The 17,754-nt window shown below is 38.5% G+C and overlaps 1 protein-coding gene across 1 annotated transcript in view; it reads right to left on the bottom strand.

Annotated features, from left to right (window-relative positions):
• The window catches only part of LOC122811693 (F-box/LRR-repeat protein 2-like), a 1,608,203-nt gene that overhangs the window by 1,175,316 nt on the left and 415,133 nt on the right, over positions 1–17,754 (bottom strand). Inside the window, exon 3 of the mRNA XM_044083707.1 lies at positions 4,955–5,124. The gene's annotated coding sequence lies outside the window, so the exon portion shown is untranslated. The remainder of the gene's footprint in view (positions 1–4,954; positions 5,125–17,754) is intronic.

Below are 17,754 nucleotides of genomic sequence, written 5' to 3'. Positions count from 1 at the left end.
CAGTCACAAGTGGTGTCCCACAAGGCTCGGTACTGGAGCCCCTACTGTTTGGCATATACTTCTCAGAAGTACAGGCAAACACACGAGGACTATGGCTAACCAAGTTTGCCAATGACTGCAAACTGGGGAGCCATAATTGACTCTCTGGCTGACATGGACATCCTCCAAAAGGGCCTTACTGAGATGGACACCTGGTGTCAAAGTCATGGCTTCAAGCTAAATGCCATAAAATGCATAGTCATCCCATTTGGGAAAAACAAAACACCCACGAATCGCCACATAGGTGACAGCCCCCTTAATACAGAAGAGGTAATAAGAGATCTGGGGACTCAGGTAGATAGTATTCTCTCCTTTGGCAATCATATTGCCAAAGTAGTTAGTAAATCCTCCTATGTGGCCCATCTAATTACTAAAGGGTTCACATCTAGAAATAAAGAGGTTATAGTGCTCCTCTACTTGTCGCTCATTAAACCCATCATAGAGTACAATGCCCCATTTGGAATGTACCTCGCAAGACATTTCCAACAGCTGGAAAGACCACAAAAGTACCTCACCAAGAGGATTACCGGCCTCAAACATATGTCCTATGCAGCCCGACTGAAAAACTCTGGCTGTACTCAGTGGCATATCACTTACTCAGAGGTGATCTCTGCCTGACATACAAAGCCATGTCCAACTCAGAATTGATGGACATACTCCACCTAAAGAAATCCAAGTCACTGTGAACCACGCGCTCTAGTGAGCTAAACCTCACCACAACAATAAATAGAACATGAAGAAAAAATATACCGACAACCATGTGTCTTTGCTAAAAATCCACAAAATAACAAGGCAAAAAGTAACTAAGCAAAGACAAGGCTCCAGCTTCTTTTTCAAATGCAGTCTGCTTTAATGGCACATAGACACAAGCGCTTTCACCATAGGCGTCTTCAGGTGTATAATTACCTTAGTTAACGCACCCTTTATATATCAAATGGCATTACATTTAATTAGTTCTTAAACACATATTACACTTTATCAGTGGTTTACAAAGTAATACATCTAAGTACGTTTGCATAAAAACATTAAATTACATTAACACTAAAAAGTACTATCAAATATATAGGGAACTATATATATATATATATATATATATATATATATATATATATATATATATATGTAAACATATAATAAAAACATACATTATCTACATAAAGGTCTATTCTTCAAAATTGGTCTCAATGGAATCACATCATTGAGACCATGTCCTGCATTAGCCCTGAGCCTCACTATTCATTCTACTTCCATCTTCTCTGTCTTATTTCTAATATCTCCCTTTCTCTTGTTAACATTAGTTGTCCCTAAAACTCTAAATTTAAAGTTATGTTCCATATTGGTTCCTTTTACATGCTTTGCTAGGGCATTAAAATTACTTCCTTTTCTAATGTGGTATATATGCTCTCTTATTCTATCTTTTAAGGGCCTATCAGTTTTTCCCACATAGAAATGATTACATACCTGACAGTTAGCTGAATAGACTATATGTTTTGTATTACAGTCAGCATTACCCCTCATATAGAAGGTCTTCCCCATATCTGGATGTTTATATTCTATTTCTGTTGTTATATAGCTACACCAGTTACACTGTTTACATGGTGTAGTACCTACTATTTCCTGTGGTACTTTTATTATCTTATTTGTACATAATCTTATTTTAAGGATAGATTATTTTTGAATGTATATTGTGGTATGGGACTTAAAAATGTTTTAATTTGTTCATCTGTAGTTAAAATATTCCAATATTTATTTATAATATTCGTATATTCTTTAATGTTCCTAGAATAACTAAGACAAAGTCTTAGATCTCTAGCCTCATAATTCTTAGTACTATTTCTTGAATCCACTAAATGCTCTAGAAGTTCTGAGAAATATGGCCTAGCTCTATTTTCTCTCACTTTTTCTATTTGATTCTCATTCCCATCAATAACAAATTCATTATAGCCTCTTTCCATTAGTTCATTCCTAGTAACATTAACCTGATGCTTAAAATCTACCTTCTTAACATTTAATCTGGAAGCTCTGTAAAATTGATTTTGTGCTACATTCTTAAAGATAAAATTAGGATGCATACTATCCTTACTCAGCAACTTGTTGATATGGCATTCCTTTCTGTACATCTTAGTACTTATTTTATTGTAAACTTCTCTAATAACTGTAATATCTAAAAAGATAACTTCATACTGGGAATAAACTCCAGTGAATTTAAGAAATTGTGTGGAAGTATTTAGATATACTATAAATTCTTTTAGTTGTTCTACAGTACCTCTCCATAAGAAAAAAAGATCATCTACAAATCTACGGAAGAATAAAACTTGATCTTTATAAGCCCCTTCTTCTATATACTCATTTTCCCATACTGACATTACCTTGTTTGCAATTTATAAATTTATGCTTGGAGAAAGTACCTTCTGGCAAAAGAATGTCATATCAATGGGTACTTTGTGCGCCAATACTAATGCAAACATAGTAATGTCAGTATGGGAAAATGAGTATATAGAAGAAAGGGCTTATAAAGATCAAGTTTTATTCTTCCGTAGATTTAAGGTATGGTTTGAGTTTGGATTTAAATAGGGTAGTTGAAGGTAGGGAGGTTAGATCAGTAGGGAGGGAGTTCCAGGTTTTACCCACTGTGTTAGAGAATAGAGAGTCTCCAGCCAGATTGTTGGTTTTACTTATCTTTACCATTAATTTATTTGATGAGCGCAGGGTCTTCACATTATTGTAGGGGGTGATTAGATTAGTTAGTACTGGAGTATATGTAGGATGACATAGTATCTTATGGGCAATAGTTAGCTGGTTTGATAGAATAAGATTTGGCAATTCTAACCACCCTAGTTGATTAAGATTGTTACAATGATGGGTTCTATAGGTAGACCCAGTTGCAAATCTGGCAACATTATTGTAAGAGCTAGCCAGCTTGCTCAGATTGCTTTTACATAGTTTGGTATAGATAGGGGGTGCATATAGTAGGGTTGAGATAAGGTGGATCTGGGCAATGGTGGTCCTGGCTAGTGGGGTAAGAAAGGGTTTGATCCTATAGAGGGAACCTAATTTTTTGTTTACTGTTTTTATAGTGTTGTTAATATGTGGCTCAAAAGTGAGGTTGTTGTCAATTAGTACTCCAAATACTTTTGTAGTAGAGTCTGGAGATATGATTGTACCATTGCTAGATGTGACTATGAAATGCAGTGGGGGGGGGCTTTGCAGGTGGGAGTAAATAGTAGCATTTTTGTTTTTTTGGGGGGTTCAGGATGAGACATCGTTGAAGAGGCCAATTCTCTACTGTGTTAAACATGTCTTGGGTTAGGGAATGCAATTGTGATAGTGAAGAGGCTGAGCATATTAGTGTGGCGTCATCCACGTATTGGATACAGGTGGCTTGAGGTAATACAGAGTGTAGGTCATTAACAAAAATAGAAAAGAGGAGAGGACCCAATATAGAGCCTTGAGGGACACCAAGGGAAATTGGTAGGTGGGAAGACATGTTATTCTCCCATAGTACAGCCTGTTGCCTGTTATTTAGATATGATTGGAACCTTTGTATAGCAAGTGGATCCAGCAAGAAGTTGCTAAGTATGTTTAGGAGTAGCTGGGGGTTGAACATTTCGAAGGGTTTTGACAGATCAATGAAGAGGGCTGAGGACAGAGTGTTGATATTATGGTTTTTATTAATGACATCGGTGAAGGAAAGAAGAGCAGAAGAGGTGCTGTGAAATGGTCTGAATCCATGTTGGCAGGTAGCTAGTAGGTTGTTTTCTAGGAGGTGGTTTAATAGTTGTTTATGAATGCACTTCTCCATGATTTTTGCCAAAGGGGATAATATGGCTATAGGCCTATAGTTAGAAAAATCTTTGGAATTACCACCTTTATACAGGGGGATGACATGTGAGATTTTCCAGATAGATCAAATAGTTCCTTTAGAAATAGTTGTGTTAATGAGGATGGATATGGGGTAGGCTATAGCTTTGACTGCTTTTTGCAGGTATTCTGCAGGTAGTAGATCTGCAGAGAGGGTGGTGGGTTTAAGTTTCTTGATAAGGGTGCAGATAAAGGATGTAGGAACGGGGTGGAATTGAAATATTGGGGGGCTGTTAGGGATAATATTGGAAGGAGATGCAGTGTCAGGGGATAGCTGATTGGCCAAAGATTGAATGGTGTCTGTGAAAAAAGTGTTAAAAGAATTGGCAATTTGGTTGGAGCTAAGGAGATTGGAGCCTGAGGGGATGGGTGTGATTGAGCGACCTGGGTGCAAGAGTTTCTTTATACCTGACCAGAATTTTTGAGGTTTATTTTGGTGGGTTTATTGGAGGTGGCAGTAATAGTTTCTTTTATCTGACGATATGGCTTTTTTAGTTTCATTTCTTAATTGTCTAAATATTAGTTGATCTGCCAGGTTTTTAGTTGTACGCCAGCTACATGAAATACTAATTATCAGTACCAGTTTTGTCACAATAAAACTGTATAAATCAAGCCACACATTTTTTGGTAAATTACTTTGTTCCTTATTCAATCACAACAATATGATAATTATGCAAATGCTTATCATATATGCTAGAAAGAGTGCTGCTTCCATTTTATTCATTGTGGCATGACATTCTTCAGGATGCAGTTAAATTATATATCTTTTCACCAGCTGAGTATTTAATCTGTTGTAAACACTGACATAAGTAACACCTTAAGAATGCAAGGCAGTTATCACTTTTCTTTTGCAACACTAACATAGATTTTGACATCAGCATATATTTAATTGCTATTGAAAATACATCACTGACAACATTCATTGAAAGTCGAAAAAAGGCCATTTCTGTGGTAGACATAAAACAGTTACTAGCACTAACTCCCAAATGTTCTGCTTATTTCTTTCAGAGCTGGCTACAAGTTGCTTTTGCAGTTACATTAATTCTGGCATTACCTTAAGTGAGTCTTTACATTGCCTAAAGAGTTCCCTTACTCCACTGGCGGTAACTTCCTGGGTTTCATCTTGACAGCGGTACAGAGTAATACTCCACGGGTGGTGCTGACCTATACTTATCAGGAAGTTGTCATTCAGCGAATGGCAGTTTTTTATCTGAATTGTCCTCCCTGAAAAACAAAATCACACATTTATAACTCCTATGCAAAAAAGTCTTTAACTATATTATATTCTCCTATACTATAAAATTATTGAAAGGCAATTGAAGACCTTCATTGAACTGATATCTGGACAAAAAGCTTATCTGCTACCATATAATTAAGTCAGACATCATAATCTGGGATACACTTTTCGCTTTTTATCAGACAGGAGATGGACAGTTAACAGAAGAATGATATTCAGTTGGGGAAAGCTTAAGAATCAAGATTAGACTATGCTTTCATTTTTCAAGGCGGAATTTGGTACACACTGAAACATTACATGTTGTTGAATCTTTCACAGTTAAAAAACCCAGCTATAAACTGGTGTTATAACAAGATGGCCACTATAACAAATACAGTCTAAATTTCCCAAACTCCATCCATATCCCAGCTAATCCCCCAACCCCCATCCTTATGGTGAACACCAACTGCAGCCCATGTTCATCAGTATCATAAGCATTTATTTTAATTTCTGTATGTACTTATATAAATGAAAATATACTTCAGTCCAGCAGAAATACAAAACAAAGCAGTCTATGAAACCAGCAACTTGACATATTTTGCACATATCTCCTACTCTTTGCAATTTAATTAGGGAATGTATGCATTTTTATTATCATTTTCATTTTGGACCAAGAGCAACAGTGTACTGGTAAGCTATGCCACATTTTCATCTTTTTTTAAATATTAGATGTCTGGTGCAAAAATAGATTCCATAAAATCCATTATCCTGAGTAATATCTCATATATCATACACCTCAGGCAGCATTAAGGAGTATAGAATGATTGCATATATACAATTATTGTTACATAGCTGTTTTAATGAAAGTACAGTTGTGTACACTTACCATAAATGTAGATGTTTGAGTGTATTCACTGTTGCAGTCATCACATTTGGGTTATCCCTGCCAGGACAGCCCTCGGCCAAAAAATAGGAGACTTAGTATTTCTGCATCGGTTGCTGTCGCTTGAGGACTGATGTCAGGTCATCAGTAGTATAAAGTAAGGCAGCCGACACCATTAAATCAGTTTTTCTTGCCCTAACCTGTCAGGAGTCCCGGTGGAAGAATATCACCAGTGAAAAATAAATACCGATATGTCGCTTGTAAGGAAGGAGAACAACAAGGATGAATGGTACTAAAAGGAGAAAGAGAATAAGGGGGATGGAGGGAGGGAAACCAGGACTGCAACAGTGAATACACGAACATCTACATTTATGGTAAGTGTACACAACTGTACTATGTTCTTCATGTTTCACTGTTGCAGTCATCACATTTGGGTAGATTCCCAAAGCTGAGGAAATGGGTGGAGGCAGTCAAGGAAACTAGGGGCTGGCTAGGATGACCTGCAAGACTGCTTAGGCAAACCCTGGATTTGGAGAAGAGAGGCAAGTGGTAATGCTTGGTAAAAGCGTGAACAGATGTCCAGGTGGCAACCTCCAGGATGTCCCTGGTGGGGACACCTCTGAGGAAAGCTGCAGAGGTGGAGGCTGCTCTGGTGGAGTGTGTCCTGACCCCTTGGGGGGGAGGCTTTCCATGCTGTTTGTAGCAGAAATGGATGCAATGTGCTATCCATTTGGAAATGGTTTGCGTGGAAATGGCTTTGCCTCCTGCCCCTGTAGCAAAGCTAACCAGCAACTGATCAGACTTTCCGAAGGATTTAGACCTGTCCAGATAGAATCTGAGCTGTCTGTGTACATCTAGAGAGTGAAGAATCCTTCCCCCCTTGTTCTGGGGATAAGGAAAGAAGGTGGGCAAATGAATGGATTGGTTGAGAGCCACACTGGACACCATCTTGGGCATGAAGGATGGGTTAGTTCTGAGGGATACTCTGTCCTTACAGAAGATGAAGGGTTCCACAGCCATGAGTGCTTGCAGCTCAAAAATTCTTCTGGCTGAAGTCATGGCCAGAAGGAATGCTGTCTTCCAGGAGAGAAATTTTAGCTCTGCAGAAGAAGCTGGTTCGAAAGGGGGCTAGGTGAGCTTTTCCAAAACAAAGTTAAGGTCCCAAGCTGGTGTTGGTGCCCTTCTGGGGGGCCTCAAGTTGCTAGCCCCTCTGATTGACTGTTAGATCAAAGGGTGTGAGAAAAGGGGCTGCTCAGTGGGAAAATGAGCAGAAATAGAAGATGCATGAATTTTTATAGAGGAGAAAGAGAGACCACTGTGTAGTAGGCCAGCTAAGTAATCCAGGATGAGAGGGAGGGAGGGCTGTGCCATATTGGCTCCCTTAGCCTGGACCCAGGTGCAGAACCATTTCCATTTATCTGCATAAGACTTTCTGGTGCTAGGACATCTGGCCTCATGGATAACATTCAGAACCTGTTTACTGAGAATGGCAGATTGTTTTGGGGTTAGGGAATAAGCCAAGCTGCCAAACTGAGTGTCTGTAATTAGGGATGCATGAATTTCCCTTCCCTCTGGCTCAGGAGGTTTAAAATCCGAGGAAGACGCCATGGAGGCAGTGGGGACAGGCTGCACAGCAAGGGATACCAGTGTTGTCGGGGCCAGTCTGGAGCTATAAGAATGGTCCTTGGTTTTTCCTCCCTTATATTGAGCAGTACCCTGGGGATGAGAGGTAGGAGAGGAAAGGCATAGACCAATAGACTGACCCAGGGGAAGGACAGGGTATCCACTTTCCAAGCCATGCAGTGATGCTCCCTGGTGCAGAATTTGCTGAGCTGATGATTGGTGTGGGAGGCAAAGAGGTTGACCTTTGGAGTTCCCCATTTCTGAGTTATTAGGGTGAAGGTACTTCTGTTGAGTTGTCACTCTTGTGGGTCCAGAAGGTTTCTGCTTAATTGGTGTGCCAGAGAGTTGAGAGAGACTGGTAGGAATTGTACTAACAGGAGTATTTGCATGGATGAGGCTGTGAGCCAAAGTTTCATGGCCAGCATGCATAGAGAGTAGGAGTGAGTCCCTCCCTGCTTGTTGATGTACCACATGACTGTGGTGTTGTCTGTTTTGATCAGGAGAACCCCTGGAGAGAGAAGGGGTTTGAAAGTTATCAAGGCGTGTTGAACAGCCATCATCTCTTTTTGATTGATGTGCAGAGGGATTTGCCGTGGGCTCCATTGGCCCTGACTGCACCTGCCATCACGGTGTGCACCCCAAGCATAGTCTGATATGTGATATGTCTGTGGTGAGGGTCTGGGTGGCGGGGGGGTGGGGAGAAGGGCAGTCACTTGTTGTGGCAGCATGCTTTTGCCCCCCCAAAGAAAATCCTTTCTGAGGCAAGGAATTATAGGTAGAATTGTTTCCAGCTCTTGAGGGTGTTGACACCAAAGGCTCTTTTGGTACCATTAAAGTTTCTTCATATGCAGTCTGGAATATAGAATGAGTAGTATGCAAGATGCCATGAACCCCAGAGTTTCCAGGATCTTCCCTGCAGATAGCTGAATAAGACAATCATTTAAGTATGGGTAAATTTGAATATTTCTTCGTCTGCAAAAGGCAATGGCCAGAGCCAGATATTTTGTGAAAACTCTGGGAGCAGCAGATAAGCCAAAGGAAGTGCAGAGAACTGAAAGTGTTGAAACCACACTGCAAAGTGTGTTTAGTTACTTGACTTACAGAATGCATTAAGTCTTGTAATTCTTTAGATTCTGCCCAAGCAGGAAAGGAAGACATTTTTTGTTTAAGGAGTTCCAAAGTATGTTGCTGATATTTCAGCATTTGGAACTGACAATTTAGTGCCCTGATAGCAAGAGTAGCTGAGCTGTATACTTTTTTACCCCATCTGTCCAATGCTCGGGAATCCCTGTCTTAGGGGGTGGGATTCTTAGCAGAGGTTGCTTTAATCCCTTTTGGCCCTTGAGAAATGACCTCAGGGTCAGCTGTGGGATTTTTAAAAAGATATTTGTGTGAGTCAGGGACTCTACAGTACCTGTCTGGTTTTCTGGGAGCAGGAGGTAGGGCGTCAGGAGTCAAGCTGGATTCAAGGAAAATATCCTCCACAACATCCAGGACTGGGGGGATGGCCAAGGGTCTGTGTTGCGAAAGATATAGGAATTCCCTGAGTCTCTTTTTAGACTGAGGGCAGTCCTGACTCTCCCATTGAAAATGCTCCCTTAAAGTATGCAGGGTTTCCCCAAAGGAAAAATCCTCTGGGGAGAGGCTGAAGGAATGGAGTCCTCTGCATCAGAATCCTCATAAGTGGAGAGGGGTTGCATGTCTTCATAGTCAGATGCATCAGATTCATCTGACTCTTGTTCAGACAAAACTACAGGGGACAGATCTCTTTTCCTTTTTGAGGGGGTAGCCTGGCGTCCCCTGATCAGTATGATAAGGTCTTCCACCATTTTAAGCATTTGAGACTAAGGCAAGGTAGCAGGCACCTGAGAGTGGGTCATCAGTTTCTCGGTTTTGGTTCAGACCCTGGGCCTAAGAAACTCTGTCATTTTTGAAAGAATGGTAGTTGCAAAAGAAGATGTCAGTTTCTGTTGAGATTCGGTAATGCAAAGGACTTCCTCGAAAGATGGTGCCAGCTCAGTGGCTCTGGACCCATCCAAGGTAGAGACGACCACAGGATCCTTAGTCAAAGATGAGTTTTGTGACATACCAGACTCCAAAAGGGTCTCAGTAGCAGCCTGCAAATCAACTGAAGTGGGCATCAGGGGCTGTGAAAGCGCATCACTGAGGTACCAGAGGGCTGACGACTAGCTTAACGGAAGCATCGTTGGTAGATTTGGACCTGTGCGGTCTGTCTCTGTCTTTATCTTTACATTTTTTTGGAAGCTCTACTGTTGGATGGCTTACCAAAGCCATATCAAAATTCGAGGACTGTAAACAAAAATATCTGACTACAATAAGGGCCCAAAGATAGATAGTTCTGGCGTTGAAGAAAGCACAGAAGTGACCACGGGGGACGTCATGGTCTGGTCCTAAACAAGTGATGCAGTAAGAATGGAAGTCTCGGTGTGGTATGTGCTTTCCACAGGTGAGCCAATTATTAACTTTTTCTAACATCTGTTAGTGCAAGAAAAAAGGATCCTCAATGGGGTACTTAGCTTTAGAAGACTTCCACTTCAATTCGGAGACGAAAACTCAGGTAGAGGCCGACCTGCACTCGTGTGAACTGCTTCTGCTTCGGGCTCCATGGCAAGAAAGACTGATGCAATGGCATCTGCTGCCTTACCTTATACTACTAATGACCTGACATCAGTCCTCAAGTGACAGCAACCGATGCAGAAATACTAAGTCTCTGGTATTCGGGCCTGCCGAGGGCTACCCTGGCCGGGATAACCCAAATGTGATGACTGCAACAGTGAATATCAAATGTTTCCTATTAATTCTGCATATTGAGATATACAGTAGTAAACTGTTACTTGCTTGTCTTTATCTGTTTGTAAGTTTGGATCTTTTCTCCCTGGGCCTCCACTGAAAATGGACATGTATCCAGTCGGACTATCCCGGTCGATAAATGTAAAATAAAATAAAATAAATAAATAAATATTTACAGCCATTTTATATATAATCTTTGAGGATAAATCCTTAAATACTCCATCTTAGTTTTTCTTTTTGAATTTGAATGTAATCCTTTGCATCAGCAAGAACTTGTACAAATTGTTCAACATGCACCCCCCCATACACATTGTACAGTTTAATGTGTACAAGAGTGTGCTAAAATATAAGGCCCATTGTGGAGTCCTCCTACAAGTCAGAAGTGGCATCACATTCCATTAATGCATGAGCCAGCCAGTTGTTCTAAGCACAATGCTGCAAAAAAAAGCTGGTTGATGCTTTCTGTCCAATTTACTCTTTCCTCTGAGAGAAAGGGTTAGTCACAAGGAGAAAAACAATGTCCATCCACTCGAAGATGCAGCACCATTGAAATAGATCAATATAGACAATATATTCTATAAAAAATGAATAAGATGGGATTACTTTGATCAACACTGGTATTATAAGTTTCACTGGGTAACCTTCAAGCCATCATTTGTAACAAATGCTAGGAAAAAATATATGAATCCACTCAAAAGATAAAAAAAGAAGAACTACGTGTTTCGATTTAAATTAGAATCAGTAACATTAATATTGAAAAGAAAACATACAAAAATGAAATAGAAGCAAAACTGTATAACGAAAACAAAAACCATGACAAAATGGAATGTTGTTCTTGCATGGGTTTTACCATAGTTATCATCATCTTTCGGATTTTCCCATTAGGGATCGCCACAGCAGATCATCTCTTTCCATTTCTTCCTGTCCTCTGCATCTTGCTCTCTCACACCAACCACCTGCATTTCCTCTCTCACCACGTCCATAAACCTTATCTTAGGCCTTTCTCTTTTCCTCTTACCTGGCAGCTCCATCCTTAGCATCTTTTTCCCAATATACCCATCATCCCTCCTCAGCACATGTCCAAACCAACGCAATCTCGTCTCTCTTGCTTTGTCTCCAAACTGTCCAACATGAGCTGGCCCTCTAATAAACTGATTCCTAATCCTATCCATCCTAGTCACACCAAGTGCAAATCTTAACATCTTTAACTCTGCCACATCCAGCTCTGACTCCTGCCTTTTTGTCAATGCCATTGTCTCCAACCCATATAACATAGCTTGTCTCACTACCCTCTTGTAGACCTTCCCTTTCACTCTTACTGGTTTCACTCTTACTGGTACCCGTCTGTCACAAATCACTCCTAAAACTCTTCTCCACCCATTCCACCCTGCCTGTACTCTCTTCTTCACCTCTCTTCCACATTCACCATTACTCTGAACTGTTGATCCCAAGTACTTAAACTCGTCCACCTTTACCAACTCTACTCCCTGCATCCTCACCATTCCTCTACCCTCCCTCTCATTTACACACATATATTCTGTCTTAGCCCTGCTGACCTTCATTCCTCTGCTCTCTAGAGCATATCTCCACCTCTCCAGAGTCTCCTCAATCTGCTTCCTACTCTCACTACAGATCACAATGTCATCTGCAAACATCATAGTCCATGGGGCCTCCTGTCTGATCTCATCTGTCAAACTGTCCATCACCACTGCAAATAAGAAAGGACTCAGAGCTGATCCTTGATGTAATCCCACCTCCACCTTAAATGGATCTGTCACTCCCACTGCAGTCCTCACCACTGTCACACTACCCTCGTACATATCCTGTACTACTCTTACATACTTTTCTGCCACTCCCGACTTCCTCATACAATACCACAACTCTTCTCTAGGCACCCTGTCATATGCTTTCTCCAAGTCTACAAAGACACAATGCAACTCCTTCTTGCCGGTAAATAAAAAGCTGATGCAGAAAGCTATCTGAATCTCATAGCATATCCCTCAGAGTCTAAAGGGCAGGAAAAGCTACACTAGGCTGAATCAGTATGATATGTAAATAATCATCCTATGAAATGCAAAATGTTGTGGCTTTATTCTCGAGTGAACATTTTCCTAAATGTATTATTGTTGTACAGTAGCTATCCATGCTTTTTACCCACAACAAACCATGCTATTGCTGTTATCTTTACTAAAAATAATCTATGATCTTCAATACTAATTCCAGTTATCAAAACAGGCATTCTTACTAAAATAAACCTTAACTAAAAAATGCATTCAAATTAATTTTTCTTGCTATTCTTCAGTGTTTGATGACTAAACGGAGTATTATATTAAGAAGGAATTTCTTTATATTAAAGATTTAACCTCTTTAACTTTCACATCACAGCTGATCTGAACCATGATATGATAACTGTGTAACTGGACTGACCATGAAGGCTCAATTCAGTTATGGGTCAGGCAGCAAGGCAAAGACAAAAGCAGAGTGGCTGCTGTAATTCCACGGACAACTGCTATGATCCTGACCACAGCAGAAATGGAAGTATAAATGTTAGGGAATACATACTAAATCAGAGTTTGGAACATCATGGAATTGTATCCTTACTAAGTTATAGTTACATTGACATTAGTATATAAAGGGAACAATTATGTGGCAACACTGCTCCCAAATGTCAACAGGTGCAGGGTGTTTAGGTCCATTTGCAAAAAAAGGTTTAACAGAGTGTTTCATAATGACAGTTCATATGTTAGAATATCAACAACTTGCAGGACCAGGTTTTGCTTTTCCTGAAAAGGGGCACAGTCTCAAAAATTATATTTATAGCAGCCAATCAAACAGAGGGTCTCTTAGAGATAGGAAGAAAACAGACTTCTCAGCAAGATCAACACGGACAAGGAATACAAAAAAATTACAGTAGTTGGAAATCAGAAACAAATACCAGACTGTGGATCTGTAATAAACCAATGTTAGCTTTTGGCACCCTTTAAGGGATGAGCACTAAATGCATCTCTAGGAGGAAAGAATGGATACCCTGAACACCTAGCACTAAATACAAATTTAGAACATAGAAGGAGACACAAGGATACTTCATTGGATAAGCTTCCACAGAATGGCATTTTATAAATCTGGTGTAAAAATGTTGGTGTATAGTAAAATTTTGAAGAAATGTCATAAGCTTAAATGTACAGTCAGAATTGGGAAGTTGTGAAATTTTGGGACAAATATTTAAAAATTGTTAAGTACAAGTCTAGGTCATACTTAATTATGCAATTCAGTCTTAAAAGCTGATTTAACCAAGGCTCCGTGAAAGAACATTATCTATCCAAAATCACTATGTGGCATAGAAATGTGCAAGGAAAGTGCAGCTGTTCATGAGATGAGGGCCCTTTTAAGACATTTTATAAATCTGCTGGAAAAATAGTGCACTTAAAAATAAATGATAGCCAAATTAAATACAGATTCATAAAACTGGTTGCAATATTTTGATGGAAACTTTCAGAATACTCATATTAGAGGTCTACTATATATTTAATTAATGTTTAATAACTAGGTGTATAGACTAATCCAAAGAGGACTCATTTCAGCCACTGCATGGGTAAAGTGGAAAAATAAAAGCACAACTTTATAAATCAGTTCAGCAAGAATGTGTATGACATCACATGCATCATATGGACAAAGAAAAGGAAACATTAAAAAAACAGATGAATGCAGTGATTAAGTAGTTAATATTATGGTTTCACTTCATAAAGAAACACTCCATATTTGCAGATTCAGCAACACAGCCTATATGTAAGCAAAAATATTGGTAACAGTAGCTGTCTAGAAGAATAACAAGGAATTTATAAACAATGATCTCCACTACATACCAGCCTGTGTAACTCTATAATGCAGAGTAAGTACAGACATGTGCAATTCTCAAAGAATGGTGCACATAAGGAAAACATGACCTTACTAGGTGCAGATTACACTATTCTTCAATGTTCTTTAATGGTCAGACGCAACCACATCTGCAGACCACTACATAGGCTTCTATCTCAAAGTGCCAACAATGTGCAACAAGGTATGAAGGAATTACTATGCACCATGACAAATTAAAAATAAAACTCACATAAGCAGCAAATGTAGTCTGAAGTCTAAATGTAAAATAAAAAATGATATCTGGAATTCAGCTACATAAAACATGTCATCTATATACCTGTTATATACATTTGAACATGTCACATTTTTGCACCCAAGAGCATTATTTCCCTTTACAGTTAACACACATGGACACACACACACACACACACACACACACACACACACACACACACACACACACACACACACACACACACATGCATACATTAAAGATAACTAGCATCAAGTAATAATGAAGAAGAATGAGTGGAATTTCAAAGATATGTACAAAAATATGTACATTGTGCAGGCATCAATTCTTCTGGATGCTTAACTATACAAGTCTAGCTTAAGCAGGTCAAGCAAAGAGCATGTACAGTATTATGGCAACTTATCTAGGGCACACAGCAGACACTCAAAGGTGAAGTTGTAGCACACCAACAGAAAGGGCCAACATATCCATACACACACACACACACACACACACACACACACACACACACACACACACACCCTTTTTCATATGTTTGCACAAGGAGTCAGAGTGTCACTTCAACAGTGATAATCATCTAGAGCCAAGGATTACACCGCCAGGTGGCCAACATATCCATTTATACAAAAATTTTTTTCATGCGTGTAGTTTTGCTCCAAAAATCATGTCAGGAAATGAATGCAGTCACGAGATGTGCTGATGTGCTAACATTAACTGCACAAAAACAAAAAACAAAAACAAAAAAAGAACAGCACATTCAAATATTTTTAATAGTCAAACAAAAACTCAGTTAATTTGCTTGCAAACTAGTTTCACTAAAAACCACAGCTTTCTCAGTCCAAGTAAATAAATCTAGATATATCATATACTCGCCCTACTTTATACAAGTTAGAATGAATTACATGGCACACATGCACCAATACAAAGAGGAAAAAGTGTAAAAATACATGAATTTCTAAATATCAAAGAACATTCTTCCTATTTGCCAAAGTAAATAAATAAATAAACAAACAAGCTTCTAAGAAAAAAAAGCACAAAAAAATGTATTCCAAAATGCCAAGGTGTGGAACATTAACAAAACCAAATCTAAATACCAGACAACCGGAGATCACACAAAACAAATATTTAACTGCTTTTTTTCTTTATTTTACCACTAACTTCATCAGAATAAAACAAAGAATTAAAATATTCCCTTTATAGTACATGTAAACTGATTATATGTCTTAATAATGCTGACTAATTATACAATCAATGCAAAATACAAAAATTTAAACACATTCACCAATACACTGAATGAATAAATACACACAAATAATACATATATTTAGCTTACTAAATAAACAAACATTGAAAATACTGCACATTTAAAATCTTGCTAGTTTTGCAACTACCAAGCTCTTAATAGACATTTTATATTCAAGGTGTCATTCAGTCCTGGACTTGTAATAATAATTGCCATCTCAGTTCTTTATTTTCCAACTGTGTTTTATTCTCAGCTCCTGCTATGTTAACTGAAACATGGTCCATTATGGAAAAATATATTTCCAAAAATATTTACACTTCAGTGCATGTTTAGCCAGTGGGCTCTTTAACACTTTCTTCCTAATTGCTAGTGTATATTCTTAAATAAGCTGCTAGCGTTTTCTAGTTGTCTTACCAACAGAAAAACTCTTGCACACCTAACATCTGTTTTGTACCATTGACATCCAACAACTCTCTCTCTCTCCTTCCTTGCAATCATTTTGGAATGTCTTGGGAGAGGATAGAATTATTCAAATAAAAAAACACAAGAGGCTATATCAGGAGGGAAGTCAATATTAAGATTAGAATGAATGCTCTTAGAGTTTGGAAGACATGTATGCGGATAAGCTATTTTTTTCTGTTTGTCCTTTATAAGTTTTTTTTTTTCTTTACTATGATATTTTCTACATGTTTATCCAGCTTCTCAAACACAGAGACATATCTCTATTGAAAAGCATCAATCCATTCAGGATTTTCCATTAAACATGGGTACAGATCTATGTGACGGGTGCAAAGCCTGCAGATTTATAGATGTCAGTTGCTTTTTAAAGCTAGTACATTTACATATAGAATATCAGAGTAAAGGGCTTTACACCTGTAACAGCAAGTGAGTGGTGTATGTTAATAGGCATTGCAGCTGCAAGAGTTTTTATGTTGGTAAGATACTATGTTGGGACAATACCAATAGTTAGAGAAAAGTTAAATATACAAGTTGAAGGTTTTGATATTTCATCAGCTGATACTTTCAGGAAAGTAAGATGCAACGTTTGTTTATCATTAAAAGGGTTTAGCTTGGTGACTAATGACTTAGTCTGTCAGAAATGGTAGTGAAGTAAAATGTAGTTGCATAAGAGGTTATTGGATAGAGATAGATTTATACACATATTGCACTATATTGGAGGAAATGATTTAGTAATGTTTGTTACAGATGATAGATGATAATTCCTAAAATCATTTGGAAAGTTATGTGGGTATGATGTAGGCCAGTGTTACATGCAGAGGATTTAGGGATATTGTTTAATAGTTGTTTTATTCTCTGCAAAACAGTTTAGATCTCACTTTTTTCTATTTTTTACACAGTTAATAAACTTTTACATGATTTTAAAGCTATTTTTATGGTTAGATAGATAGTTCAATACTGCACATGTATTACTACTATAACCTAAAAATGCATTTTATTTGTTTTTTTAAGTATTTGATCTTATGCTACTGTACTTAGGTTTTGTTTTCAATTCAGAATGATGAAATCTCATACAGTAGGGGAGATGAAAGTGCCAAATCTATTTTAAGTTTTGTTTTCCAGTTATAAGCATCCTGGCTGTTTTAATTTTATAATCACGCCTATCATTTTTATTTACATTTCTAAATAAACTCATTGACAACATACTGTGCTGCAAATTTCTGACTGCATCATTTACCAACACTGTTTCAGTTTTAGACATATTATGCCCTCATTGTAACATCTCAGTACTTTACCTGCTAACTGCCAGAGACAAATCAGTGTGAATACAAGTCACTGTGTAACAGCGTAAACTTTCATATTCCAGCTCTGGGGGGAATGGGACTACACATCTCGCTTCTCTTAACTCCTTCTTCAAACTTCTCATTACACTGAATTCCCATAGAAGTATAAAACACAGCAACAAGCACCATATAGCAAAGATTAAAGTGGTGATGCTCAAACGAGTAAAT

This window comes from Protopterus annectens, chromosome 9.part0 (genome assembly GCF_019279795.1).
Source record: "Protopterus annectens isolate FY-2018-M chromosome 9.part0, PAN1.0, whole genome shotgun sequence".
NCBI classification, from domain to species: Eukaryota; Metazoa; Chordata; order Ceratodontiformes; family Protopteridae; genus Protopterus; species Protopterus annectens.
The sequence above is the reverse complement of the archived record's forward strand: the minus strand, read 5'-3'. Positions and strand labels throughout refer to the sequence as shown.